This window comes from Puntigrus tetrazona, unplaced genomic scaffold (genome assembly GCF_018831695.1).
Source record: "Puntigrus tetrazona isolate hp1 unplaced genomic scaffold, ASM1883169v1 S000000666, whole genome shotgun sequence".
NCBI lineage: Eukaryota > Metazoa > Chordata > Actinopteri > Cypriniformes > Cyprinidae > Puntigrus > Puntigrus tetrazona.
Genome location: NW_025048287.1, coordinates 391,096 through 418,994, shown reverse-complemented (window position 1 = coordinate 418,994; position 27,899 = coordinate 391,096). Strand labels below are relative to the sequence as shown.

Here is a 27,899-nt window from a genome sequence, read left to right as displayed (position 1 = left end):
TCTCAAAGACCCATCTAAAGGTAAAACGTGAATACCTTAGGAAATACATAGTGATAAAAAACACACACCACAATACAGAGTCACCCTGATCTTTTTGCAACATTTCCTTTTGTACCTCAGACCAAGACAGTCATCCACCGAACGGCAGACTGGAACTAACACTTAATTTGCATGGAATACCCTTGGGAAGGGCACAACTATTGTAGTAATCGGATCTTTAATACCTTTAGGTTTATTTCTGTAGAAATTTGAGCATTTTACCAATCACACTGAAATGTTTTAAGTGATACCAGACATTATCATTTAATAACTGTTAGCTCTCTTACATTTTCATGTAATTTTTTTGAGCAAGATGAGTAGAAGGGAAGATGGGTGGAGGGGTTTAGAAAGAAACAAAAGGACAGAAGGGAATGTAATTTCCTTGTAATTTTAATCAAAACCTGTAAATGCAATAAGACTAATCTGAGAAGGCATATCCAAAAGGAACAAAAGAAAGTAAACAACATCACCCCCTCCCTGTTGTGTTTATGACACCTCTTCACCTCTGCTCTTCCTGCTTCCCCTCCTTTTGCCCAAAGGACTTGGTTTAAAGTTCATTAGGAATAAGGCATTATATGTTATGTGTCTTATGAACCTATTGTTCTTAACTCTCATGTTTGGTCTCATTTGAAAGGTCTCAGTGCGATTGGTAAATTGGTCTCAATTTCACAGTAATCCCTTATATTATGGAGAAGATTAATAACTTGGTAGAACTGTGTTCTGTTGAGAACACGCATTGACCTTCGACCAGGGCCTCTGGATTCCGTTCTGCAGGAAAAGGGGACCCTTACAAGTGTGATGAGTCGGTGGACAGCAGCAGTACAGCGCAGCTGATGATCTTTATCAGGATCGCGTTTGATGATTTCTCCATAAAAGAAGAACTTATGACACTTCTTCTTCTTCTTTTTCTTCCGCTTATCCGGGCCGGGTCGCGGGGCAACAGTCTAAAGCAGGGATGCCCAGACTTCCCTCTCCCCAGACACTTCCTCCAGCTCTTCCGGGGGACACCGAGGCGCTCCCAGGCCAGCCGAGAGACATAGTCTCTCCAGCGTGTCCTAGGTCTTCCCGGGGCCTCTTCCCGTGGGACATGCCCGAACACCTCCCTTGGGAGGCGTCCGGGAGGCATCCGAACAGATGCCCGAGCCACCTCAGCTGGCCTCTCGATGTGTGGGAGGAGCAGCGGGTCTACTCGAGCTCCTCCCGAGTGACTGAACTCCTCACCCTATCTCTAAGGGAGCGCCCAGCCACCCCTACGAAGGAAACTCATTTCGACCGCTTGTATCCGGGATCTCATTCTTTCTCGGCCATGACCCAAAGCTCATGACCATAGGTGAGAGTAGGAACGAAGATCGACGAGTAAATCGAGAGCTTACCTTGCGACTTAGCTCTTTTTCACCATGACAGACCAGTACAGCGACTGCATTACTGCAGAAGCTGCACCGATCCGCCTGTCAATCTCTCGTTCCATCCTTCCTCACTCGTGAACGAGACCCCAAGATACTTAAACTCCTCCACCTGGGGCAGGAGCTCCCCACCAACCTGAAGGGGGCAAGCCACCCTTGTCCGACTGAGGACCATGGCCTCAGACTTGGAGGTGCTGATTTTCATCCCTGCCGCTTCACACTCAGCTGCAAACCACCCCAGCACACACTGTAGGTCTTGGCCAGATGCAGCCAACAGAACAACATCATCAGCAAAAAGCAGAGAAGCTATCCTGTGGTCACCAAACCAGACCCCTCCGGCCCCTGACTGCGCCTTAGAAATCCTGTCCATAAAAATAATGAACAGGACCGGTGACAAAGGGCAGCCCTGTCGGAGTCCAACATGCACTGGAAACAAGTCTGACTTAATGCCGGCAATGCGAACCAAGCTCCTGCTCTGATCATACGGGGATCGGACAGCCCTTAGCAATGGGCCCCTTACACCATATTCCCAGAGTACCCCCCACAGGACACCACGAGGAACCCGGTCGAATGCCTTCTCCAAATCCACAAAACACATGTAGACTGGTTGGGCAAACTCCCAGGAACCCTCCAGCATCCTGGAGAGGGTATAGAGCTGGTCCAGTGTTCCACGTCCAGGCGAAACCCGCATTGTTCCTCTTGAAGCCGAGGTTCAACTATCGGGCGGATCCGGTCAAAGTTCTGCCGGAGGCGGGGTTGAAGATCTCCCTGACAGGGGGTCTCTGCCAAACGTTCCCAACAGACCCTCACGGTACGTTTGGGCCTGCCAAGTCTGTCCGCCTCCTCCCCGCCAACGGATCCAACTCACCACCAGGTGGTGATCAGTTGACAGCTCCGCCCCTCTCTTCACCCGAGTGTCCAAGACATGCGGCGGAGATCAGATGATACAACCACAAAGTCGATCATCGACCTCCGCCCTAGGTGTCCTGATGCCAGGTGTACTGGTGGACACCCTTATGCTTGAACATGGTGTTGGTTATGGACAGACCGTGCCTAGCACAGAATTCCAACAACAGAACACCACTCAGGTTTAGATCGGGGCCGTTCCTCCCAATCACGCCCCTCCAGGTGTCACTAGCATCACCAGCGTGAGCGTTGAAGTCCCCAGCAGGACGATAGAGTCCCGGTTGGAGCACTTTCCAGCACCCCTCCCAAGGACTCCAAGAAGGCCGGGTACTCTACACTGCCATTCGCCCGTGAGGCACAAATGACAGTGAGAGTCCTCCCCCAACCCAAGTCGCAGGGAGGCGACCCTCTTGTCCACCGGGTTAAACTCCAACACATGGCGGCTAAGCTGGGGAGCTATGAGCAAGCCCACACCAGCCTGCCGCCTCTCACTGCGGGCAACACCAGAGTAGTGAAGAGTCCAGCCCCTTTCGAGAAGATGGGTTCCAGAGTCCAAGCAGTGCGTGGAGGTGAGCCCGACTATCTCTAGCCGGTATCTCTCAACCTCACGCAACAACTCAGGCTCCTTCCCCCAGAGAGTGACGTTCCATGTCCCTAAAACTAGATTCTGAGTCCAGGGGTTGGGTTGTCGAGGTCCCCGCCTTCGACTGCTACCCAAACCACAAGGCACCGGCCCCTACGGTCCCTCCTGCAGGTGGTGGGCCCACGGGGATGGCCCCACGCCGCTGTTCGGGCTGAGCCCGGCGGGTCCCGTGGGGCAAGACCCGCCACCAGGCGCTGCATGCCGGCCCCGGCCCCAGGCCTGGCTCCATGGCGGGGCCCGGCTGCGCCATACCGGAGCGACGTCGCGACTCCATTCCAGGTCTTTTCCATAAGGGTGTCATGGACCGCTCTTTGTCTGGCTTGTCACCTAGGACCTGTTTGCCATGGGAGACCCTACCAGGGGCATATAGCCCCGGACAACCTAGCTCCTAGGGTCATTCAGGCACTCAAACCCCTCCACCACGTTAAGGTGGCGATCCTCGGAGGGGAACTTATGACACTACTGCCCTTAATGTTTTTTGTGGAGAAAAAGGTGCCGCTGGAGAAGCTGGCATCAGTGATTACGGATGGGGCTCTTGCTATGATTGGCCGACATGCAGGATTCATTGCTCACTGTAAAGGTGACACAGAGTTCCCAAACTTTCTACATTACCACTGCATCATCCTTTAGCAGTCCTTATGTGCAAAAGTGATTGGCTTTGATCACGTGATGACTCCCGTTGTAAAGATCATAAACAGCATCCGTTCCAAAGCTAAACAGCACAGAACATTCAAGGTACTATTGGAGGAGCTGTCAGCTGAATATGGTGACCTGCTACTACACACAGAAATCCGATGGCTCAGCAGGGGACGAATTCTGCTTCGTTTTTTGTCACATTTGGGTGAAATTAAAGAGTTCATGCAGTCCAGAGGAAGACACCTCGGTGCTGGAGGACACTGACTGGATACTTGACCTTGCATTTTTAACGGACATTACTGAGAAACTGAAAAGTCTGAACTGTGAGTTGCAAGCCAAAGGTAAGATGGTTGCTGATAAGTACTTTAAATGCATTTAAAGCCAAGATGAGCATTTTCTCTGCATTTAAAGAGAAAAATTTGCTGCACTTTGCAGATGGTGCTGAAAGACAATACTTTTGCATCTGAGGCCTTTGACAAAGTTGCAGAAAAGTACTCTCAGGCCATAGAAAGACTTGGACTTGGAAAGAGTTTGAGAACAGGTTTTGTGACCTGGGTCAGCTTGAGCCATGCGTGTCATTCATTTGTAATCCTTTCATGAACATGGACATATCAAGCATTGCTGAACAGTTAAGTGCAACATTCAGACTTGATGCTGGACAGATGGAGCTTGAAATTGTAACACTGCAAAATGACCTCCACCTCAAAGCCTATAAGGGTGCACCAAACTTTTGGGGCCTTGTTCACACAGAAAAGTACAGTGGTGTATGCACAGCAGCTTTGCAGGTTGCAAGCCTCTTTGGTTCAACCTATCTTTGTGAATCATGTCTTTCTGACATGAAATTCATCAAGAACAAACACGTCTCACTGATGCACATCTGCAAGACTTACTCAGAGTTGCAGTGTCAAATTACACACCAGAGTTCAACAAACTGTTGGAGAGCATGCAATGTCAGGCTTCCCACTAACTGACAAACAAACAGATTTGGTGTCCAGTTCAAAATATGTCATTCATGATTTGTTAAACGTGTTTGTAAAATGTTACATTTGATAGCAAAACTGTTAAGTGCATTTTTTTTCTTAGGCTTGTGCAGGGTGTTTGTTAAAAATGTTTAAAAATTCTTCTCTACATTGTGATTTCCAAGGACTGTTGTAAAAGTGATCATTTGAAAATGTTCGATTTGAAAAACACTGGAACTTGAAAATATAGGAATAAAGTGTTGCATATTGATATTAATTTATTTCCTATGTTTTTACATTGTTGATATTTTTATGAGAAATCATTAACATGATCAGTGTCTTATATAGCTACATAGCTAAATGCCATTAATTATTAATAATAAAATATAATTTAAGCTAAATTGAGCAAATTGGCTATTTCAGAAGTATGTATCAAACTGGTAGCCCTTTGCCTTTATCAGCACCCAGGAAGTACCCTCGGTTTCAAAAAGGTTGGTGACCCTGCTCTAGACGGTACGATCTTCCCGTTAACAACCACCACCCAGACCCTATTCTTCCACCATCTGTAATCATCACTACAGTTTCATGGGACATAATGGAGGAGCTACAGAAAGCTGAACAGCAAGAATGCTCATCACCTGCTCAATGTCCCCTGAATAAATAATATGTACCCTCTACTCTTGGGCAACGGATCATTTCTCCTTAAATGCCGGACATCCAGGTATATCACGAACCATGCGTCTTGTACAAAAACGCATTCTGGTGGCCTGAAAGGACATCAATCAATCAATCATTTTTATTTATATAGCACTTTTTAACAACACAGGTTGCATCAAAGCACTGAATACAATGACAGGGATGTATAATGACAAGAGTGAACAATTTGTTATTAAATGCAGACGGTCTCTGTAATCAATTCGACGATAATCACTAGAAGTTAAGTGTCCCCAACAAAGCAAGCCAGAGGCGACAGCGGCAAGAAACAAAACCCCATCCATACAGAATGGAGAAAAAAAAACATTGGGAGAAACCAGACTCAGTTGAGGCCAGTTCTCCTCTGACCGGACGCCCAGCACTTAACTTCCAGTTCAATTTTAAACGCAGCTGTGTCAGATAGTGTAAAAGAAACTAAGTGTGTATGTGTGTGCATCAGGATCTGGTGATCTGTCCAAAGAGCACATCTAGGTATTCTGGTCTCTGATGAACATAATCTCTAGGTGCTGTGAAAACAGATTGAGAAAGAGACAGAATATTAGCGCAGATGCCATTCTTTTTGCGATGTACATCGTATTTTAGGAGTAGTGTTCCCGGTTCCAGCAAATCTAAGTAATGCAGCCTAAAAATCCTTTAACGGATTTGAATAATAAAAAGTGTATTGGTGTGTTATGTGTAGGCCAAGTTAAAAGATGTGTCTTTAATCTAGATTTAAACTGGCAGAGTGTGTCTGCTTCCCGAACAGAGTTAGAGAGATTGTTCCAGAATTTAGGTGCTAGATAGGAAAATGATCTGCCGCCGCAGTTGATTTTGATATTATTCGATATATTTGATATTTTGATATATTGTCTATTATCAAATGGCGAGAGTTTTGAGAACGCAGTGGGCGTGCAGGACTATAATGTGATAAGAGCTTGCTCAAGTATTGAGGAGCTAAACCATTCAGGGCTTTATAGGTAATTAATAAGATTTTAAAATCTATCCGATGTTTGATAGGAGCCAGTGCAGTGTTGACAGAACCGGGATAATATGATCATACTTCCTAGTTCTAGTAAGGACTCTGGCTGCTGCGTTTTGGACTAGCTGAAGTTTTTTTTATCAAGCGTGCAGAACAACCACCCAATAAAGCATTACAATAATCTAACCTCAAAGTCAAAAATGCATGAATTAATATTTCTGCATTAGAGGTTGAAAGCATAGGTCGTAATTTAGATATATTTTTAAGATGGAACAACGCAGTTTTACAGATGCTAGAAACATGGTTTTCGAAGGAAAGATTGCTGTCAAGCAGCACAGCTAGGTTCCTAACTGATGATGAAGAATTAACAGAGCAGCCATCAAGTGTTAGACTGTGTTCTAGATTATTATATGTGGGGTTTTTAGGTCCAATTATTAGCACCTCCGTTTTTTTCAGAATTTAGCATTAAGAAGTTACTCATCATCCAGTTTTTTATATCGACTATGCATTCTGTTAGATTTTCAGTTTGGTGTGTATCACCAGGCTGCGCTGAAATATAGAGCTGAGTATCATCAGCATAGCAGTGAAAGCTAACACAATGACTCCTGATAATATCTCCCAGAGGTAACATGTATAGATTGAAAAGTAACGGTCCTAGCACTGAGCCTTGAGGAACTCCGTATTTCACTTTTGAGCGATATGATACCTCCTCATTTAGTGCTACAAACTGATAGCGGTCAGATAGATATGATTTAAACCATGCTAATGCACTTCCTCTAATGCCAACAAAGTTTTCTAGTCTATCCAAGAGAATGTTGTGATCGATAGTATCGAATGCTGCGCTAAGATCTAATAGCACTAATAACGAGATAAAACGTCTCGGTTACGTATGTAACCCTCGTTCCCTGAAGAAGGGAACGGAGACGTCACGTCGGATGACTGACGAATTGGGATCTCGCTTCGAGAGACCAATCTAATTCGAGTGTATCTAAACGAGCCAATTGAAGATTGGCATGCGCTAATCACATCCAGCTGCCGCTGATCACAGCGCGGGTATAAATAAGCAGCGGGTGCAGCGCATATTCAGGTTTTCGCTGAGGAGCCGAGCTAGTGACCCGGCCCCTTCAGCAGAGGTGCAGCACCGTGGCGGCGTGACGTGGCGCCTCCATTCCCTTCTTAAGGGAACGAGGGTTACATACGAATCGTGACATTCCCTTTCAGTCGGTCACTCCGAGTCACGCCGGATGACCGGCGAATTGGGATCCCTACCAAAACGCCATGGACGCTGCCTCTTCCAGTGTCCTGTGGGCCCTCAGTCTATCGGCATAGGCCGGGCTCGACCACAAGAAGCCAGCTACTTTTGTAAACACTACCCATTCGTAAGACTGGAACACTGGGAAACGTCCCACGCTTCTAGTGAATAGGGACATGCGAAGTCCAGCCTTCCCGTGGGGAGGTCTCGGAACGAATACGCATATGGACAGTATTTCAGTTTGCATATGGAAAATTGGAGGTGATTGAACCTCTTAGATGGGCAGAAGGTCTGCCAGGGAAACACGGGGCTCTAAGGCTATGTCGTGGAAATACACACATAAAGTCCTCTTGGGGTACTTTACATGGCTCCCAGCCCTCACCGGTTCTCACGGATTCATCGAGTGGGCCTGGCAGCCAGATGCTCCACAACATCTGGCTGCCGAGGAATGGAGGAGCTCGACAGGGTCTACTGTATGGACGCTCTGGAGCGGTTAACAAGCCGACCCCAAACCGGGCCTCTCAGTGCTTCTACCCATTTGAGGTGAGAATACAGGAGAATACCGGTTCCACACGTAGGCTATAGAATCTAGCGATCGTGTTGGGGGTTGCCCAGCCCGCAGCTCTACAAATCTGTCAGCGAGGTGCCACGAGCCACCGCCCAGGACGATGCAACACTTGCTAAGTGTGCCCGCAACCTGAGGGGGCAGGGCATACCCTGTGCTTGGTAGGCCAGGGTAATGGCGTCCACTATCCAGTGAGCCATCCTCTGCTTGGAGACGACACTCCCCTTCTGCCGGCCTCTGTGACAAATGAGAGCTGGACTGTGTCCTGAAGCTTTGTGTCCGGTCAACATAGCATCTTAGTGCTCGTGCGGGACAAGCATCGTCAGGTCTGGGTCTGCCTCTTCCAGGGGCAGCGCTTGAAGGTTCACCACCTGGTCTCTGAAGAGGGTAGTGGGAACCTTGGGCACGTAGCCGGGCCGTGGCCTCAGTGTTACCTGGGAATCTGCGAGCCCAAACTGTAGGCACGAATCGTCGACCGAAAAAGCCTGCAAGGTCCCCTACCCTCTTGATGGAGGCCAATGCGAGCAGGAGCAACGTCTTCATAGATAAAAGAACTTTAGCCCAACTGCTGGCAAAGGTTCAAACGAAGCCTACTGCAGTGCTGTCAGCACTACAGACAGGTCCCAAGAGGGTACCTCCTGGCTTCCCTCAGGAACCTGATAATCAGGCCATGCTTACCCACAGACCTCCCATCTATGGGGTCATGATTTGCAGCGATTGCAGCCACGTAGACTTTAAGGGTGGAGGGAGACAGCCTTCGCTCCAACCCTTGCTGCAAGAAGATAAGCACGACTGATAGGGCAACGAATAGGCTCTACTTCAAGGCATAGGCCTGTCTCGTGGATGGCGCTCTGGCCGAAGAAATGGTGTCAACTACCCCCTTGAGGTAGGTCACCTAGAGCCTTCATGATCCCATCCAGGGACCAGACATGGGATTTCCAGAGGTCTGGACGCTGGTGCCAAGGGTGCCCCATCTCTGAGTCAGAAGATCCTTCCTCAGAGGGATCGGCCAAGGAGGGGGCTGTGCAAGGAGCACAAGTTCTGGGAACCAAGTCTTCACCAGTAGGGTGCTACTAGCAAGACCTGCTCTTTGCACAGTGTCTGTGCAAGAAGGCTCACTGGGGAAATACATACTTGCAAAGGCCCCGCAGCCAGCTGTGTGCCAGTGGGCAATGGGAAGTCTCTGGAGAGGCAAACAGGTCTACCTGAGCAGCTCGGAAATGTTCCCAAATAAGCTGAACTGCCTGGGGACAGTCCTGGAATGTGAATGGCATGAAGCGACCTCAGAACTTCCGACTCCATAGGAGGAGGAGGTGGTGGGCTGCTAGTTGCTACATACAACGGAGCATAGACCACCTTGTTGGTTGATGTACGCAACAGTCAGTATGTTGTCCATGCGGACTAGTACATGCTGGCCTCGAAGGCAGTTCTTGAGACTGCCTAGGGCGAGATGTACTGCCAGCAACTTTAGGCAGTTGATGTGCCATTGCAGTTGAGGCCCGTCCAAACCCCTGACACTGAATGCCCGTTGTGCGTGGCCCCTCATCCGGTGGTGGAGGCATCCGTGAAACCACAGCATACCTGGAGACCTGCTTCAGGGGCACTCCGGCCCGAAGGAACGAGAGGTCTGACCACGGGGTGAAGGTTTGGCGGCAGGCCGGTGTTATTTGAACCACTTTGCCACACCCACCTCGGGCATTGTAGTCAATGTTGAAGCGGTCTCATATGGAGTAGTCCCAGCGGCGTCACTGCGCCGCCATATGCCCCAGGAGCCTCTGAAAATATTTCAGTGGGACGGACGTCCTGCTCTTGAACATATTCAAGCAGTTCAACACTGAATTGGCATGCTCCTCTGTGAGGCGTGCCATCTGATCGATCGAATCCAGCTCCATCCCAAGAAAAGAGATCCTCTGCGTTGGTCAGAGTTTGCTCTTCACCTGGTTGACCCGAAACCCCAACTGGCTGAGGTGCTGTAGCACCAGATCCTGTGTTCGCACAACTGAGCCAGTGACTGAGCTAGAATGAGCCAGTCATCCAGTTGGTTGAGAATGCGAACGCCTTACTCTCTCAGTGGAGCAAGGGCAGCCTCCGCGACTTGCATGAAGACATGTGGCGACAGTGAGAGCCCGAAGGGTAGGACTTGTACTGATATGCTCGACCTTGAACGCGAACCTCAGGAATGGCCTGTGGCGTGGAGGAATCGACACATGAAAGTCACGTGTCCTTCAGGTCGATCGCTGCAACCAATCCTGGGACGGACACACTGAATAGGCGTTTCTGTGTCAACATCCTGAACGGGATTGCTCGATTCAGGACTTGCAGATCCAAGATCGGTCGTAACCCACCGGCTTTCTTGGGCACTATGTAGTATGGGCTGTAAGCCCTGACCTCACATCAGCTGGAGGAACCGGCTTTGTCGTGCCTTCACTAGAAGGACAGCAATCTCCGCACGCAAGACAGGGGCACCCGTATTGTTCACTGACATATAGCGGATCACACTGAACTTGGGGGACGCCGGGCGAACTGAATCATATAGCCAAGTCGAAGGGTTCGCAGGAGCCACCGGGATAGCCAGGAAGATTCAACCAAGCATCCAGAGACCGAACTAGCAGCTCGAGCCGAACCACCAATGTGCAGGCGATGGGGCAGTGAGGGGGAGTGCAGGGACCCGGCTCGGGCGTCTCGTGGCCGGTCCGGCGCGGTCTGAGTGTGTGCAACTCTTACCTGCATCCCCGCAGAAGTGAGGCGGGTAGGCCGTTGGTTCGTCCTCCCAGTCTTCCCACTGCTGCATATTAGCCCAAGAAGAGAGCGCGAGTGTGGTGCGGAACTGGCCCGCTCAACTCCTCGCTCTCCCTGGGGACCCAGAGACAGAGGAAACTGCCCTTGTCGAGGTTTTAGGTAGCGGCAAGATTCTCTGACTGGCGGAGCAGCTCCCTCCATCCCCGGATCTGAGGGCCTCTTGCACCTGCGCTTTCCTCCAGGTTTGGCAGGAGCCTGGACAGGCTGGGTGGCTGCCCTGCTGCCAGCTCCACGGTGCTGCCTAGATGGGGGCTGCTGCGTTGGCTGCACGAGCGAGGGCAACAGCAGGGGCACCCTCGGCGACGAGCTGGCTGAGGCAGGCCGTCGGCGGCTGGGTGGAGGCAGCAGCTGCACGCCGAGGCAGGATGTTTCTTATTTTTTTCCTAGTCACCTCAGTCTGCTCCTGGGCAGCGGAGAACTTCTGGGCAAAGTTCTCCACTGCGTCGCCGAAGAGGCCGGTCTGGGACATGGGGGCATTCAAGGAACGTGTCTTGTCTACCTCGCGCATGTCGACCAGACACAGCCACAGATGGCGTTTCTGGACCACGATAGTGGCCATCGCACAACCCAGAGACCGCGTTGACCTTCGCGCCAGTAGCGCGAGTCCATCACAATACAGAGTTCTTTCAGAACTTCCGGGTCATGACTACCCCTGTGCAGATCCTTCAGTGCCTTGGCCTGATGAACCAGCAACAACGCCAAAGCGTGTACTGCAGACGCAGCTTGTCCAAAGGCCGCACAAGGCACTGCCGTTCAGAGCCGACGAGTACCTGCAGGCACGGGAGGGGAGCACAGGATCACCGCACTAAGCGGAAACGGCATTGGGACACAGCTGCATCCCAACTGACCGCTCCACTGGGGGGGTTGGGCATCACCGTTTCTATATCTGTATCCAGTACATTCAACGCCTGGTAGACGCAGAGCAAACCGGATCTTCACTTCCAGAAATGTCTGGCTCACCTTCCGATGCAGCGATTGACTTCTGATCATCAGGGGGAGCCCAAGAGGGTACAGCTGATACCCCACGTGAGGGTCCAGACTGCCCCTTTTGCAGCTTCACTGGTTGCAGAGTTTAAGCTTTGTGTCACAACCCGAAATGGAGCCCACCTGTTTGCAGCCAGGATGAGAACCAAGTCGAGCAAACACAATCTCCGCCCCCTTTTTTCAAGGTGACAGAGCCCGCCCATCACTCGCCCAGCACTCCCGCAAGAAATGATTCATCCACAACCGCCACCTCAGCATGCTAAGCCCAGGCACACAAGGCAACAATTGTGACCATCACCTAACACCAGGTAACAACCGCATCCAGAAACACATGGTGTGTCGTCGTCTGAAGCAAGACCCACGCTATCTTCCAAGACGCATCGAGTTTGCCAGACGTAACGTCGTCTTTAAAAAGACGCACCCTCGAATGCTCTTTTAGTGCTGAGGCAACAGGTTATAGCCGTTTGCCCACAAACAGGGGGTAGTGCAGCCTGATTGTGGCAATCCACTCGGCGCAGAGAAAGCGACCTCCGCTGAACGCTGTACTCCAACACTCATAGATCGTCTTTGGAGCAGAACAGTCACGCTCGGCCCGGCGAAAAGCTGAATATGCGCTGCACCCGCTGCTTATTTATACCCGCGCTGTGATCAGCGGCAGCTGGATGCGATTAGCGCATGCCAATCTTCAATTGGCTCGTTTAGATACACTCGAAGTAGATTGGTCTCTTGAAGCGAGATCCCAAATCGTCGGTCATCCGACGTGACTCGGAGTGACCGACTGAAAGGGAACCACGATCAGATGATAGAAGCAGGTCATTAGTAACTCTAATGAGAGCAGTCTCAGTACTATGGTACGGTCTAAATCCTGATTGGAAATCCTCGCAGACACCATTATTTTCTAAAAAGGAATACAGTTGTGAGGATACTACCTTTTCTAGTATCTTTGACAGAAAAGGGAGATTAGAGATTGGTCTGTAATTTACTAAGTCTTTGGGATCAAGATGTGGTTTCTTAATAAGAGTTTTGGGAACATATCCTAATGACAATGTTGAATTAATAATGTTCAAAATAAGATCTATGACTTCTGGAAGCAAATCTTTAATAGTTTAGATGGAATAGGGTCTAACATACATGTTGCTGGTTTAGATTATTTAACAAGTTTGTACAAGTCTTTTCTCCTATAATAGAGAAAGAGTGTAATTTTCCCTTAGGAGATCTAAAGCTCACTATCTGATGTGAAACTGTTGACGGCTGCATAGTTACAATTTTATCTCTGATAGTATCAATATTAGAAGTAAAGAAATTCATGAAGTCATTACTGCTATACTCTTGGGGAATATTAGCACCTGTTGACGTTTTATTTTCATTAATTTAGTTACTGTACTGAATAAATACCAGGGGTTGTGTTTGTTTTCTTCTAAAAGAGATGAAAAATAATCAGATCTTGCTATTTTTAATGCTTTTCTGTATGACAGGATACTCTCCCGCAGGCAGTGCGAAATACTTCTAATTTAGTTTTTCTCCACCTGCGCTTCATTTTCCGGTCTGCTCTCTTTAGGTGCGTGTGTTGTCATTATACCATGGAGTCAGATTGTTTTCTTTCATCTTTTTAAGTGCAAAGGATCAACTGTATCTAAAGTGCTAGAAAAAGAGAGTGCATAGTTTCTGTTATATAATCAAGTTTTTGTGTCGTATTGGATGTGCTAAGGAATTGAGATAAGTCAGGAAGATTACATAGAAAGCTTTCTTTTGTGGTGAAAGTGATGGTTCTACCATACTTGTAATTAGGTGCAGAGTTTACAGGTTTAACTATACAGAGTTCACACAAGACTAGATAGTGATCTGAAATGTCATCACTTTGCTGCAGAACTTCAACCACTTTAACATCCATTCCATGTCACAGTATTAGATCTAGAGTATGATTTCCGACAATGAGTAGGTCCAGAGACGTGTTGTCTAACCCCAACAGAGTTCAGAATGTCTAACAAAGCTGATCCTAATGTTTCTTTTTCATTATCAACTTGGATATTAAAATCGCCAACAATTAAGACTTTATCTGCAGCCAGTACTAACTCAGTTAGAAAATCAGCAAATTCTTTAATGAAATCTGTGCTGTGCCCTGGTGGCCTATATACAGTAGCCAGTACAAACATGACAGAGGATTTATCACTAGCACATGATTCTGTAGATAATGCTGCACCAAAACGTCAAATGAGTTATACTTAAAGCCTGCCATTTGAGAAGTACTAAGAATATTGTTATAAATTGTAGCAACACCTCTCCCTTTACCTTTTAAACGTGGCTCATTTTTATAGCAATAATTTTGGGGGGTAGATTCATTTAGAGTAATATATTCATCTGGTTTTAGCCAGGTTTCTGTCAAACAAAGTAAATCTAGGTTCTGACCTTTGATCAAATAATATATATAAAGTGCTTTTGTGGAAAGTGATCTAATATTCAGCAAGCCAAGTTTTATCGTTTGCTTATTTGAATTATAAGTAGTTTTAATTTGTTGGACATTAATTAAATTATTGCTTTTAATTAGGTTTGGACGTTCTCTGCATATTCTAATTTGGGGAACAGACACATTCTCTATAGTGACATAGCTCAATATGTCAAAGCCCGTCAAACCTGCGCTCAATCGAAAACCCCAAGGATTTACCTCAGGCCTCATCACACCTCTGCCCATTCCCTTGGTCCCACTTGTCCATTGATTTCATCACAGACCTACCACCCAGACACAGACTTCACCACCATCCTAGTCATCATAAATCTTCTCCAAAGCGTGCCATCTTGTACCATTAAAAGGACTCTCCACTGCCATGGAAACCACTCAAGCTATGTTTCACCACGTATTCAGAGTGTATGGTTTACCTGAGAAAACCCTAGTTTATGAATTGGCATAAATTTTTAGTTTTGTGAATTTTGATGATTTACCAAAATATTGCTTTGTCTTTGTTTGAGACATTTGCATATTATTATATTGTATCAGGTATAAGATACAACAATGTTTCTTATAAATTGTTATTATTTCTATCCATGTAATCAATTAACCAAAATAACAAAGAAAACTAAGAAAAACATAATTTTTTGTATAAAAACATGAAAGAACATATCACAGAAATATTGTATATACTGTTTTATTTCAACAATATATAGTTGAGTATACATTCACACAAGTCGTGAATTAAATGATTGTTACCAACAAAGACTAGTAATGCTAGTAATGACTAGTAATGATGGGTTTTAACATATTTTCCGGTCGTTTATAACTGTGTTTCTGTTTGTAAGAATTTGTTGGCATACACAAAAACTGTTTGAGAACTTGACGTAATTAACAAGTGGTAAACTTGCCGACAACATTCTATCTGAAAACGGCTAACAGATATGTGTTTTATAGTATTTTGTAAGGAGGTGAATCAAAACCTGTAAATGCAATAAGACTGATCTGAGAAGGGATATCCAAAGGAACAAAAGGACTAAAAAGAGAGTAAACACCCTTTTACCTGGCAAAATAAATGTTAATCTTGGTTAACTTATAATATTGTCTGAAATAACTTTTCTAGTAGGTTAGTGACTTCTGAGGTTTTCCGCATTGTTGGCGTGCTAGGGTGAGTCAGATCAACGATCGATGGATGGAGCCGTCTTGAGATCTTGACTTCTGGCCACCAAACTGGCTTAGCATGCTATTACTTAGGGAACGCATAAAAAATTACTCTTTTTGAGTCTATTGAGGAGATGGCTGCATTAAGGTAAGCGATCTACGGGTAGCCTCTGACTAAGATCTGGACTAGCCCACATGTGTTGTGAGTCTGTTCTGGCCAAACAAGGTCTCTAAGCAACCCAGACTCCTAACGAACGATAAGTCGAAACTAGGAAATATTATAGTTAATTAATGATCCAAATTTAATCACAACTAGAGGGATCAGCAGTTACATTTAAATAAATATAACTAAAATCACGAAAGATTGGAGTCAAATAAAATTATGTATAAGGTCAGTACTACAATTGGAAACCAAAGATTAATAAATATTTAACGAGATGCAAAGAAAAGAACGAACACACATTGACCTTTGACCAGGGCCTCTGGATTCCGTTCTGCAGGAAAAGGGGACCCTTACAATTTGATTAATGTTTTATGTATTGAAGTCACTGTTTAACAAGTTTAAAAAGTTCTTGTTTAATAGCTTATATTTAGCATAGTGGTAAATCACCACATAGTATTATTTCAGTCGATTCGGCATCAAAAAACACGTACGTAGCCTACTTCACTGGTTCTTTGCCTGCTTTCATAATAAAAGCATCTAAATTGTAAACAGACTATTATTTTTTATGTTAAAACCTAATACAAGTGTTGTGCTAAACATCATGTAAATGACCCAGCCTTTTACACATACTTTGTGTACTATCAATTTTGTTAAGTGTATGATCTCTGCCTGTTTTCCTGACCACCGATTCTAGGACCTGCTCTTCTGATCTGTTTGCCTGTTTGGATCTGCTGCCTGGTAAAGACCCATTGTTTCTTGATCACTGTCTCTTGGAATTCCCCTTATCCTGTCCGCCTCTTTGCCTTACTTTTAACGACCCTCTGTCTGAACTAAGTTTGTTGCCCTTTCATCTAATAAACTTCTGCACATGGATTCTACATCAGCCTCTGCCTCCTCATTACAAACAGAAAAGTGCAAAAATATGTTGTCTTAACATGCCTGCCATTCTTTATTAAAAATATTTGGGACCACATTGATGACTTTCTCTTTTCTAGATTTTGATGGATATTGATGATTTGATATACTGTAGGTTTACAGATGTAAGATATTTATAAATTTTTATCACAGCATAGTTATTTTAATAGCTTCTTAAAGGTTAAATCTGAAGTTTTAGGAAATAATAATAAAAAATGCAATAGGCTTTAACCATAAATATTACAACTTAAAGATTTAAATTAGACAGTAAAGAACTATAAAAAATATGGTTATGAACATAAAATAATACAATGTAAACCTTGGAATCTGACAGGTGTAAACTGTTGTTCTAAGACAGGGGTGTCAAACTCAAATTCACAGAGGGCCAAAATTAAAAAAAGAACATTGTTGAGGGCCAGACCAATTTTTTTAAATTAATTTATTTATGTTTTATTATCTTTAAGATACAGTAAACTACTGTATTAACCATCCTCATATATTACAATTGAATTTTTGCTTAAATACTGAAACCAAAACAGGTTTAAGAAAATAATAAAAACTAAAACTGAAAAAAATATCAGGCTTCTATATACCTAAAAAAATATCTCTTTCAACTTTGAACAGACCATGCCATCAGTAAATAAAATAATATTTATCCATTTTAAATAATAAAAAACTAAAAACGGCCACATAAAATGCAGACACTTCGGCGCGAGTATCGCCAATGCCGCGGCATTTTCGACAATCAAAACAGACAGTTCCGGCACTCGTAGAAAAATGCTGCCGCAATTGCGGACAATTGCCTCACATCGAGCCTGCTCCATTTCCCTTCCGTTCAAGTTTTTAATACACGAACGAAAAGTGTGGCGGACGGAAGTGCCTCTTCTATCGCTTAGCAGCAGCTAAGCTTAGCTTGCTGCTCCACATCGGAACTCCGCCCCCGGCACCGGCTGCTCTCATATTGGCCGCGCGTAGATGTCGTCACAGCGTTTTGACGCTCGAATTAATGCTTTAATAATGAATTAATAAATGTTTTAAATCGGGAGTCGGACTTGCGCTCTGTCGCTGACGTCGCACATACACAATGAATGACGCGTTCAATGTGTAGGCACTTTTAGCGGTACGTGCGCTGTATAACGGGCGGCGGGCCAGATGTAATACAAATTTGAAATCATCTCGCGGGCCAAATATAATTGTAGTGCGGGCTAAAATTGGCCCAGCGGGCCTGAGTTTGACATGTCTGTTCTAAGAGAAAAAACTTAAAAATAGGGTTTAACTGTAAATATTACAACTAACACTTTTAAATTAGACAGTTATGAACCATAAAAAGACAATTATCAACCATGCTCTAATGCAGGGGTGACCAGTCCCAGTCCTTGCAATCGACTGTCCTGCATAGTTCAGCTCCAACTCTGATTAAACATACCTGAAACAACTAATTAAGGTTTTCAGGATTGCGTGAAAATGAAAGACAGGTGTGTTTGACTAGAGTTGAGCTGAAATTTTGCCTATTGAAGAATAGTAGTGACAGCTTTTCATTGATGATAAATAGATTGAGGGTCCATTGCAGACTTTCTCAATTTTAACAATGTATTTGTAATTTGAATACATTAACTCAGTGATTCACTCTCTGATATCCATTTATCCAATATTGCAACTTGTCATTGTGTTGCACATGCTGCATAAGGTAAAAAAGGTGCTTTCTCATTGAAATATCTGTATAGCCTCGCACCACTCGTGAGTGAGCAAATATCTTCTATAAAATTATGTTTTCTTTCACCATGCAGCAAACAAAAATAATTGTAAAAAATCCTCTTAAACTGTTTAATTGTCAGTATTATTCCGGTTAAAATTCTTACTGTTGATTAATGGTTGAACGAGCAATATGTGCATCCCCAACTAGGATCCGCAGAAAAATGCGCAGAAAAAAACCCCACAGCAGCACAAATTAAACCTTTACCTGCACAAACTAGCATAAACAAAGCACTAGCACTAATGACTGAGTCTATTTTTTGTTAGTTTGGAGTGTGGAGGGGGACTGATGACATTGTCTTCTGTAATGTCAAGTTCCAATATATTAAAAATCGAAGCAGCGCAAATGAACCTTTTTACCGACACAAACAAGCACAAACAAAGCATAAAAACAATTTGGGGTGAATTTGGAGCATTTGAGGAGGGGGTGACTAAGAATGACCTTCAAAAAAATATTTTGTATCTAAAAAACCAAATGTAACATCCAGCCAGCAGAGGGAGCCCTCGCCCGAGTACTAGCTGGGCTCCCGCCTCCAGGTTCTTCTCTGATCATTTCCTGTATGGAGGCCTTTATATTATCAGGCTCTACAACAGGACAATGCAAAGTATTGATAGTTTACCTGCCTTAACGAGTGTTTATCTTTCTACCCATTGCTACCTTGTGTATGATCATTGCCTGCCTGCCAGTTTATCGATTGTTGGATTTGCCCTTCTGTTTTGTCTGCCTGATTGGATTGCTGTTCTGGTTCTGACCTTCTGCCTACCTACCCGTTTATGCGTTTAGACACTCTCAAAGACACTAGATGATGTCCCCCCTTTCAGTTCAGTCTGCTGGTGTCTGGGCAGTGTCAACTGGGCAGTGGCAATTAGCCCCAATTTTGAACAGAGACTTCAGCGTTTCGTCAGAGGCAGTAGTAACTGTGAAATGGTTGAAATCGTTCACAAAATCCTTGATATGTAGTGAATCTCACTGTCATTTGACCACTCTTCTCTCTCTGTGATATATTTGTTTTAATTTTGAAACTTAACAAGTGTCTGTTTCATTTGCATGGAGAGTTTTTATGAACACAGTGTATTTTCACAATAACAGCTTCCAAATACAAACATCACACTTAAAATCAACTACCAGAACATGTTTACCACGCTTAACTGATGTAGAAATGATAAAGCAGTAGCCCATGCCTGTCTCTTTTGAGTTAACTATCTAATTATTTATGGCTGCTTGAAAAAGAAGGAAGGTACATATGCATTAAAGAGCTGTAATTCCTGAAGCGTTCCTCCAATACGGAGTACTCTCAAATTCATGTATTATCATATGCTATCAATACAGTTCCCCATGGTTATGTAAGACAGTGCTCTTGCAATGACTTAAGTCTAAATAATCTAGTGACATAGGTAAAAGGTACCTCAAAATAGTTTCCAGATGAAAAAGGAAAGTATTTCAGTTCACGTTCTTCTGAGCCCCATGACTGGCAAATAAGAGAGTTCCTGATAAGCATGCCAGATTTGATGTGCGAGTTCAGGTGCAGGGCAATGTTGTTTGATTGGCTACACCTCAGGTTAACAGTGAAACTTAAAAAGAGACAAAAAAAAACATACAGGTCGATCTCAATAAATTAGATTGTCATGAAAAACTTTCATTCATTTCAGTAATTCAACTCAAATTGTGAAACTTGTATATTAAATAAATTGAACACAGACTGAAGTAGTTTTACTCTTTGGTTTTAATTGTGATGTTTTAGGCTCACATTTAACAAAACCCACCAATTCACAATCTCAAAAATTAGAATACTTCATAAGACCAATACAAAAAATTGTTGGCCTTCTGGAAAGTATGATTATTTACTGTAAATGTACTCAATACTTGATAAGTTCGTCTCGATGCGGCATTGAGCTGATCAGTTTGTGGCACTGCTTAGGTTGTATGGAAGCCTTGGTTTCTTTGAAAAGTGGCCTTCAGCTTGTCTGCATTTTTGGTCTCTTGTTTCTCATTGCTGGCCAGTCAAGCACAACAACTTCATTTGGTAATTTATCCAACTCTTGGTGCTTTTGGTGGTGTGGGCAGGTGCCAAATCCGTCTGGAAATAACATCAGCATCTTTCAAAATCTGGTCTGCAGGACCAACACTAGCAGATGACATTGTACCCCAAATCATTACAGACTGTAGAAACTAAACTCTGGACTTCAAGCAACTTGGAATTTGATCTTATCCACCCTTTCTCCAAACTCTGAGACCTTGGTTTCCAAACTGAAATACAAAACTTGCTATCATCTGAAAAGACGACTTTGGACCATTGGGCAACAATCCAGTTTTTCTTCTCCTTTAGCCCAGGTATTATACCTCTTACATTGTTTGTGGTTCAGCAATGGCTGAACAAGAGAACAAGAGGAATATGATAACAGTAGCCAAATTCCTGGTGGTTCTTGGTGTCTTGAGCCCAGCCTTAGGCAATTCCTTGTGAACTTCACTCAAGTTCTTATATAGATTTTGCTTGACAATCCTTGGATACAGCACTCGGTGAACAGTCAGTTTCTTTGGCAATGAATGTTTGAGGCTTACCCTATTTGTGAAGGGGTGTCAGTTGTCTTCTGGACAATTGTTAGATCAGTAGTTTTGCATAGCCTAGTGCATTGGTTCTCAATTCCAGGACTGGTAAACCAAACTGAGAGACCATTTAAAAGGCTCAGAAACCATTGTAGGTTTTTTAATTGATTAGCTTATTGGCATGTCACCATATTCAAATGTTTTTGAGATAGTGAATTGGTGGGATTTTGTTTAATGTGAATCTAAATAATTACAATTGAAAAACCAAAGACTTAACGTTCTTCAGTATGTAATTCAGTTTTAATACACATAAGTTACATAAGTTTCAAATTTGAGTTGAATTACTGAAATAATTTTTTCATGGCATTCTAATTGAGATGCACCATAATTAAAGGTGTCAATTAAAAGGACAATACTGCACAAAATATAAACTTTGTAATTACCTGTGAGGAAATAAACTGATGTGTCCTTTGATTGTAATTTGCTGCCCTGGAATGACGCTAAGTAAACTGCCCTTGTAGGGTATGCTCTGCAAAATGACACAGCATATTCAGTGAGTCATGTTTTCATTATATTAATAGGGAAAAATTATGCAAATTATGTTGATGTCAGCTGAGAGAATAGTGAACTTACTAGGTCACCTGATTTTGAAAATACTGCCTGTGGAAAGAAGAAAATATGTAATTGTTGAAATAAAGTCTAAATGCATAAACAATTAAACAATTAATAAATATAAAATGTAAATAAAAACTCTCTGAAACTGAACTGGACAAAATGGCACCCCTAGAAATGATTAAAAGTAATTTGACCATAGGGACAAGTTAAAATGTGTCCTGTAAGCAGTTTTAAAGGTGTCTTCAAACTTGTAATCAGTCAGTATGACTATTTAAATTTTGGTCAGTGATTGTTTTTCCTAAGCTCAGGAGATTCAGATGAGATCTTCATATACACTACATTGCCAAAAGTATTCACTTACCTGCCTTGACTTAAGTGACATCCCATTCCTAATCCATAGGGTTATATGACATCGGTCCACCCTTTGCAGCTATAAGTGTTTAATGGAATTTTTGACCAATTTTCCAGAAGCACATTTGTGAGGTCACACACTGATGTTGGACGAGAAGGCCTGGTTCTCAGTCTCCGCTCTAATTCAACCCAAAGGTGTTCTACTGGGTTGAAGTCAGATCTCTGTGCAGGCAGTCAAGTTCATCCACACCAGTGGCAACACGCTTTATCCACATTTTTATGGATCTTGCTTTGTGCACTGGTGCACAGTCATGTTGGAAGAGGAAAGGGCCAGCTCTAAACTGTTGTTGCAAAGTTGGGTGCATGGAATTGTCCAAAATGTATGCTGAAGCATTCAAAGTTCCTTTCATCCTTTGCATTGCACTTGGTAATGTATGGCATGGATGCAGCTGCTCGTCCATGAATATCCATTCCATGAATCACGTTGCGCACTGTTCCACATGAAGTTTGGAGGTCTGTAGCGATTGACTCTGCAGAAAGTTGGCAACCTTTTTGCACTATGTGCCTCAGCATCCCTGACCCTGCTCCATCAGAGTTGCTGTCTTTCCTAAACTCTTCCCACATTCTTATAATACAGCTGACAGTTGACTGTGGGATATTTAGGAACAAGGAAATTTCACGACTGGATGTGTTGCACAGGTGGCATCCTAGCACAGTTCCACACTAGAATTCACTGAGCTCCTTAGAGTGACCCATTCTTTCACAAATGTTTGTAAAACAATCTGCATGCCTAGGTGCTTGATTTTATACACCTGTGGCCATGGAAGTGATTGGAACACCTGATTATTTGGATGGGTGAATGAATACTTTTGGCAATATAGTTTATCTACTATATTTTTGTGTGTGTAACATTTTAGTATGAACAGCATTTGAGATATTTCTCCTAGAATTCCTTGGGAGAAATAGAAGTTTGACGCAATGGTGATGTTGCCATTACGTTGTGGCAACTGGAAAAGTAAATGGTGTGTATACGTCGCCATGACATAACTTGTGCCAACGTAAGATTTTAATCTGATTAATAATATGAATAATATGAATTAATTTAATTAATATTTGTGGAATCCGTCCAGCGTTTAGCACAATTAAAGGTATCTTACCAATTCTGTTTATTTTGTGATCAGCAAAATAACCACAAATTAGTATCCACTTTGTTTATCTGACTTAATCCTTAATTCTGAGCTGAGTAGTTGCAGATCCGGGCGTGAGTTTGACTTTAAAATACACAACACACACAACAACTCTTAATAATGAAACAGAAAGTTTATTGCACTATACTTTTACTAAAATGAGTAAGCTAAGAATGCACATACATACATTCACACGCAACCGTGCGTACAGTTTGGGAATTAATTGATTAATGAATTCCAAAGTGTATTTGCTAGTTCTAAGATCACAACTCAAGAGAATTCATCAAAGCAGAGATTCTAGCTTATCGTTATCTTTCCACTTTGTACCATTCAGTTAAGAGAGGGAAACTTTGTCTTCTCTGAGGGAATCCTGGCTTTTCTGATTGGTCGCAGCACATCTTGGATGACTTCTTTGGGATTCCTTGGGCATTTGAATGGGCGTTTGTGAAAGTTTCTCATCATTGGGCTGCTCAGCTTTGGAGGTTTCAGAGTTGAAGCTGCAGAGGGTCAGTGAAGTTCTCGCTGAAGGAACGCTGGAGCAGTTCAGTGATTCACATTGCGGCAGCTCACGCTGAGTCCTTGGCAGCTTCCAGTGGTTTCATACAGCAAGTTTGTGGAGTTGGAATGATGGAATGGGCACAGCTCCAAAGAGACTCTCAGATGGAGGAAGAACTCTCTTCTTTTCCTTCTCCTTTCTCCTCCTAGAAAGCTTGCTTCGAAGTTTTAAACAGCTGATTTGGGCTTTTGGGTCCCGAAGGTGCTGTCCAATCAATTAGGAAGTTTCTGTCCCATTTTGGAGATAGCATCTCTGCAACATCCTATACTTTATAGAACGTTTCCTACATCCCATATAACAACAAAATAACAAACAATCATTTACACCATGACATGGCAAATGTCATAAGCTTTCCTTTCATCCAACACCAACACCAAACACCAATAACAAACACTCATTTCAACTGCTATCTATCACATGATTATGCATAGATTAAAATGGCAATTTTCATGGATACATCAAAATATACAAGATGATTATAGATTATTTGTTCTAGGAGCAGATATGACGGATTATACAATAGTTACGTGCTGATCCGTTGATATTATTTTGCAGTAGCTGAACCTAATTTATATTCTCCTATGCCCAAACTAACATAAAGACTACAGCTGTGAATGAGGAATACAGACTTGAAATGAATTTAGTTTATTTATTTTGAAAAACAAACAATATGAACAGTAAAATACACTCAAATTATTAATAAAAACACATGCGATACAGTGAAATGTGAATGAAAGCATTAAAGATGTTCCATGCTCAGCATCATTATAAACAAATATGCTATGCTAGCATAACCTTTGCTAGCAGACATTTCAGATATTTAAGGAACAATACCATAAACACAGATGTATAAATATCAGTAAACTGTAGATAATGCTCTCACACACCCAGGATCACCACCTCCCGTGGCTTCAGGGAGACAGGAAACCATACGCAATTTTCATTTAAAGTAGCAAATATAGAAATAATATGTAAAAACAATTTGTATCTGCCAAACTTCCTGCTGCCAGATGGTGGTACTGTCTATAATTTAACCTTGGCATGTACATGTCTTCAGATGAGTACTTTGTTCAAACCTATGAAGTTTGGTGCACATTGAACATGGTATGTTTCATTTATGGTGAAACAAGACATATTTAGCCAGCTGGTGGTGCTTTGACTATAATTGAATATTGGCCTTTAGATGTCTTCAGGCCACTGTTATTTTCATATATGCGAAGTTTGGCATAGATTGGACATTGTATGTTGAGGTTAAAACAGGTGTAAAACAGGGTGCCCATTACGTCGATCGCTATCGACTGGTCGATCACAAAGGCATTGTGGGTAGATCGCATGGCATTGAAAAAAGCGCATACAACTGCGCTAAGTGCTGCAAAACTCCAGCAAGCTAGCGAGTAAGAAAGGGGATAAAAATGAGTGGAAAAGCTGGACCAAGTAAAAAGCCGAAGACCTACCACAACCATACGGAGTGGGAGGAGGACTTCTTTTTCACAATGTCATTTTCGAAATGCGTTTGCCTCATCTGTCAGTCTACAATTTGCTTTACTGAAGGGAATGTGGAGCGCCACTTTCGGACTGTTCATAAAAACTATGACACCGAGTTCCCTCCGAAAAGTGAGCTGAGAAGGAGAAAGGTGAAGGAACTAAAATCCCAGCTGTCTGGATAGCAGTCATTTTTCACACAGCTAACTTCAAAGGTAAGAGCGGCCACTGAAGCATCGTTCTGGGTGAAAAAAAAAAAAGTACAGTTGTATTGAGTTGTATTGTGCAATATAGGTTGATGCAGTAATGCAAGGTACACCAGCATATACTATATAAAAATAATTCTCAATATATTTATAAATAATGTGTTTTGCATTTTTAGTGGGCGGTAGATCATTTTGACTCGGTCATGTCATAAATAGCTCTCCGGTTGAAAAAGTGTGTGCACCCCTGGTGTAAAACAAGTAATTTCCTGTTGCCAGTTGATGGTGCAATGATTATAATTGAATAACAGGAAGTCTGGGATGAGCTTCAAAGAACTAAACAATTCAAGATCAGATGAAATTGTCAACAACTAGAATTAGAAATTCTGAGTTAGAGACGTATAAAGAATAGAATCCATATATATTTTAGTACAGAAGTACTGTTTGTCCAGAAGATAGAGTCTTGGAGACACATACACAGTTCGGTTCTCCTTATACTGTACAGTTCTTTGATGCAACCTGTGTTGTTAAAAGTGCTATATAAATAAAAATGATTGAAATGATTGACAACAAATCCATTCGACTTGCTAAAGTTGCAGCAGTAAGGTCCATTTGAGGATAGATACTGGCTTCAGAGGAGCTACCCTGTCTTTCCCCATGACAAAAGCAATATGCAGTTGTGAATTAATATCACGTGAAAGCAGATAGGTGACCACTCTGTAACCATCCCATTGTTTCCCCACTTGCTTTGAATCAGCACCTTTTCTCTTGTATAGATATGAAGTATACAGGTGCTGGTCATATAATTATAATATCATCAAAAAGTTGATTTATTTTACTAATTCCATTCAAAAAGTGAGACTTATATTATATTATAACTGACAACTAATGAAAGATTAGACATTTAGCCCTTGAGACCCAGCAGTCTGCTGTGTATCTTATTACACTGAATTTGGGATTTTTATTATTTGTCAGTTATAATCATCAAAATTAAACAAACATTTAAATATATCAGTCTGTGTGTAATGAATGAATATAATATACAAGTTTCACTTTTTGAATGGAATTGGGGGAAATAAATCAACTTTCATATGCTGCAACTTTTATAATCTCTCTGGATGACTCTGGTGTACTATATAAATGCTTATCTTGGGAAAACGATTTGAGAAACATTTGTTGAGTTGGAATAAGTGATTTTTGCATCAGTGTTAAGTGTCTGGGTGGTCTGTTTACTTTTGTCAATATGAGATTGCCTTCCATCAAAATGATGAGTCACATCAATTTTAAAATTATGCCATAGTTGAAGAAATTTCCATTCGCCACCCAAATTCCTCTTTCCGTTCTCTTATGCTTTGCTTCTTTTCCTTAATAGAATGCTTTTCCTTCATTAAATTTATACGTACCAACAAAGCTGCTATATCAGCCTCTGCCTTAATGCAAGCTGGAGATGTCTATGATATTGTTAAACATTTTACGGCAGAGATTCTTTTACTTGATCTACAGTCTTGGCCAAAATTGTTGGCACCCTGAAATTTTCCCAGAAAATTAAGTACAAACCGGATTCCAAAAAGTTGGGACACTATACAAATCGTGAATAAAAACTGAATGCAATGATGTGTAGGTGCCAACTTCTAATATTTTATTCAGAATAGAACATAACTCACGGAACAAAAGTTTAAACTGAGAAAATGTACCATTTTAAGGGAAAAATATGTTGATTCAGAATTTCATGGTGTCAACAAATCCCAAAAAAGTTGGGACAAGGACATTTTCACCACATCTCCCCTTCTTTTACAACACTCAACAGACGTCTGGGGACAGAGGAGACCAGTTTCTCAAGTTTAGAAATAGGAATGCTCTCCCATTCTTGTCTAATACAGGCCTCTAACTGTTCAATCGTCTTGGGCCTTCTTTGTCGCACCTTCCTCTTTATGATCGCCAAATGTTCTCTATAGGTGAAAGATCTGGACTGCAGACTGGCCATTTCAGTACCGGATCCTTCTCCTACGCAGCCATGATGCTGTGATTGATGCAGAATGTGGTCTGGCATTATCTTGTTGAAAAATGCAGGGTCTTCCCTGAAAAGATGGCGTCTGGATAGGAGCATATGTTGTTCTAGAACCTGAATATATTTTTCTGCATTGATGGTGGATTTTTATTATTGGGCTTCCGCTCGCTTCCGCTTCGCTTCCGGTAGCGTGGTTTTGTGTTTGAGCTCCGTAGTTTTGACTACTAATCTTGATTTTTTCTTCGTGATACATAAACATTATAACCGATTTATTCTTTCTCTGACCAAGAGTAAACATACTTGCTATATCTTTTACATCGAATCGCTTCCAAAAGTTGTATATTTGACAGTTCTTTTCCATTTTCAAGATCACCTGCTTCTAGCTTGTAGCCCGTTAGCACCACTACTGCGGCTATCACAACACAGCGCACATCACAACACAGGGTTTACTAAATCCACAACCTAACCTCTGTCGTCTTTAATAATGTCGACTGCTTGTCTACTTTGAGTGCAGGGGAGGACTCACTCGAGCTGCACTTGCTGGTGTCGGAGCTGGAGGCTATGGAGAAGCAGATCGGCGTTCTCCAGCTGAAGCAGGCCCAGCTCAGGAAGCGGATAGCTTTGCTTGAAACTTCCCGCTCTGAGGCCCGTGCTTCCAAG

The 27,899-nt window shown here is 43.0% G+C and overlaps 1 pseudogene; it reads right to left on the bottom strand.

Annotated features, from left to right (window-relative positions):
* LOC122334888 overlaps positions 1 to 27,899 on the bottom strand; it is a 79,030-nt pseudogene that overhangs the window by 9,668 nt on the left and 41,463 nt on the right.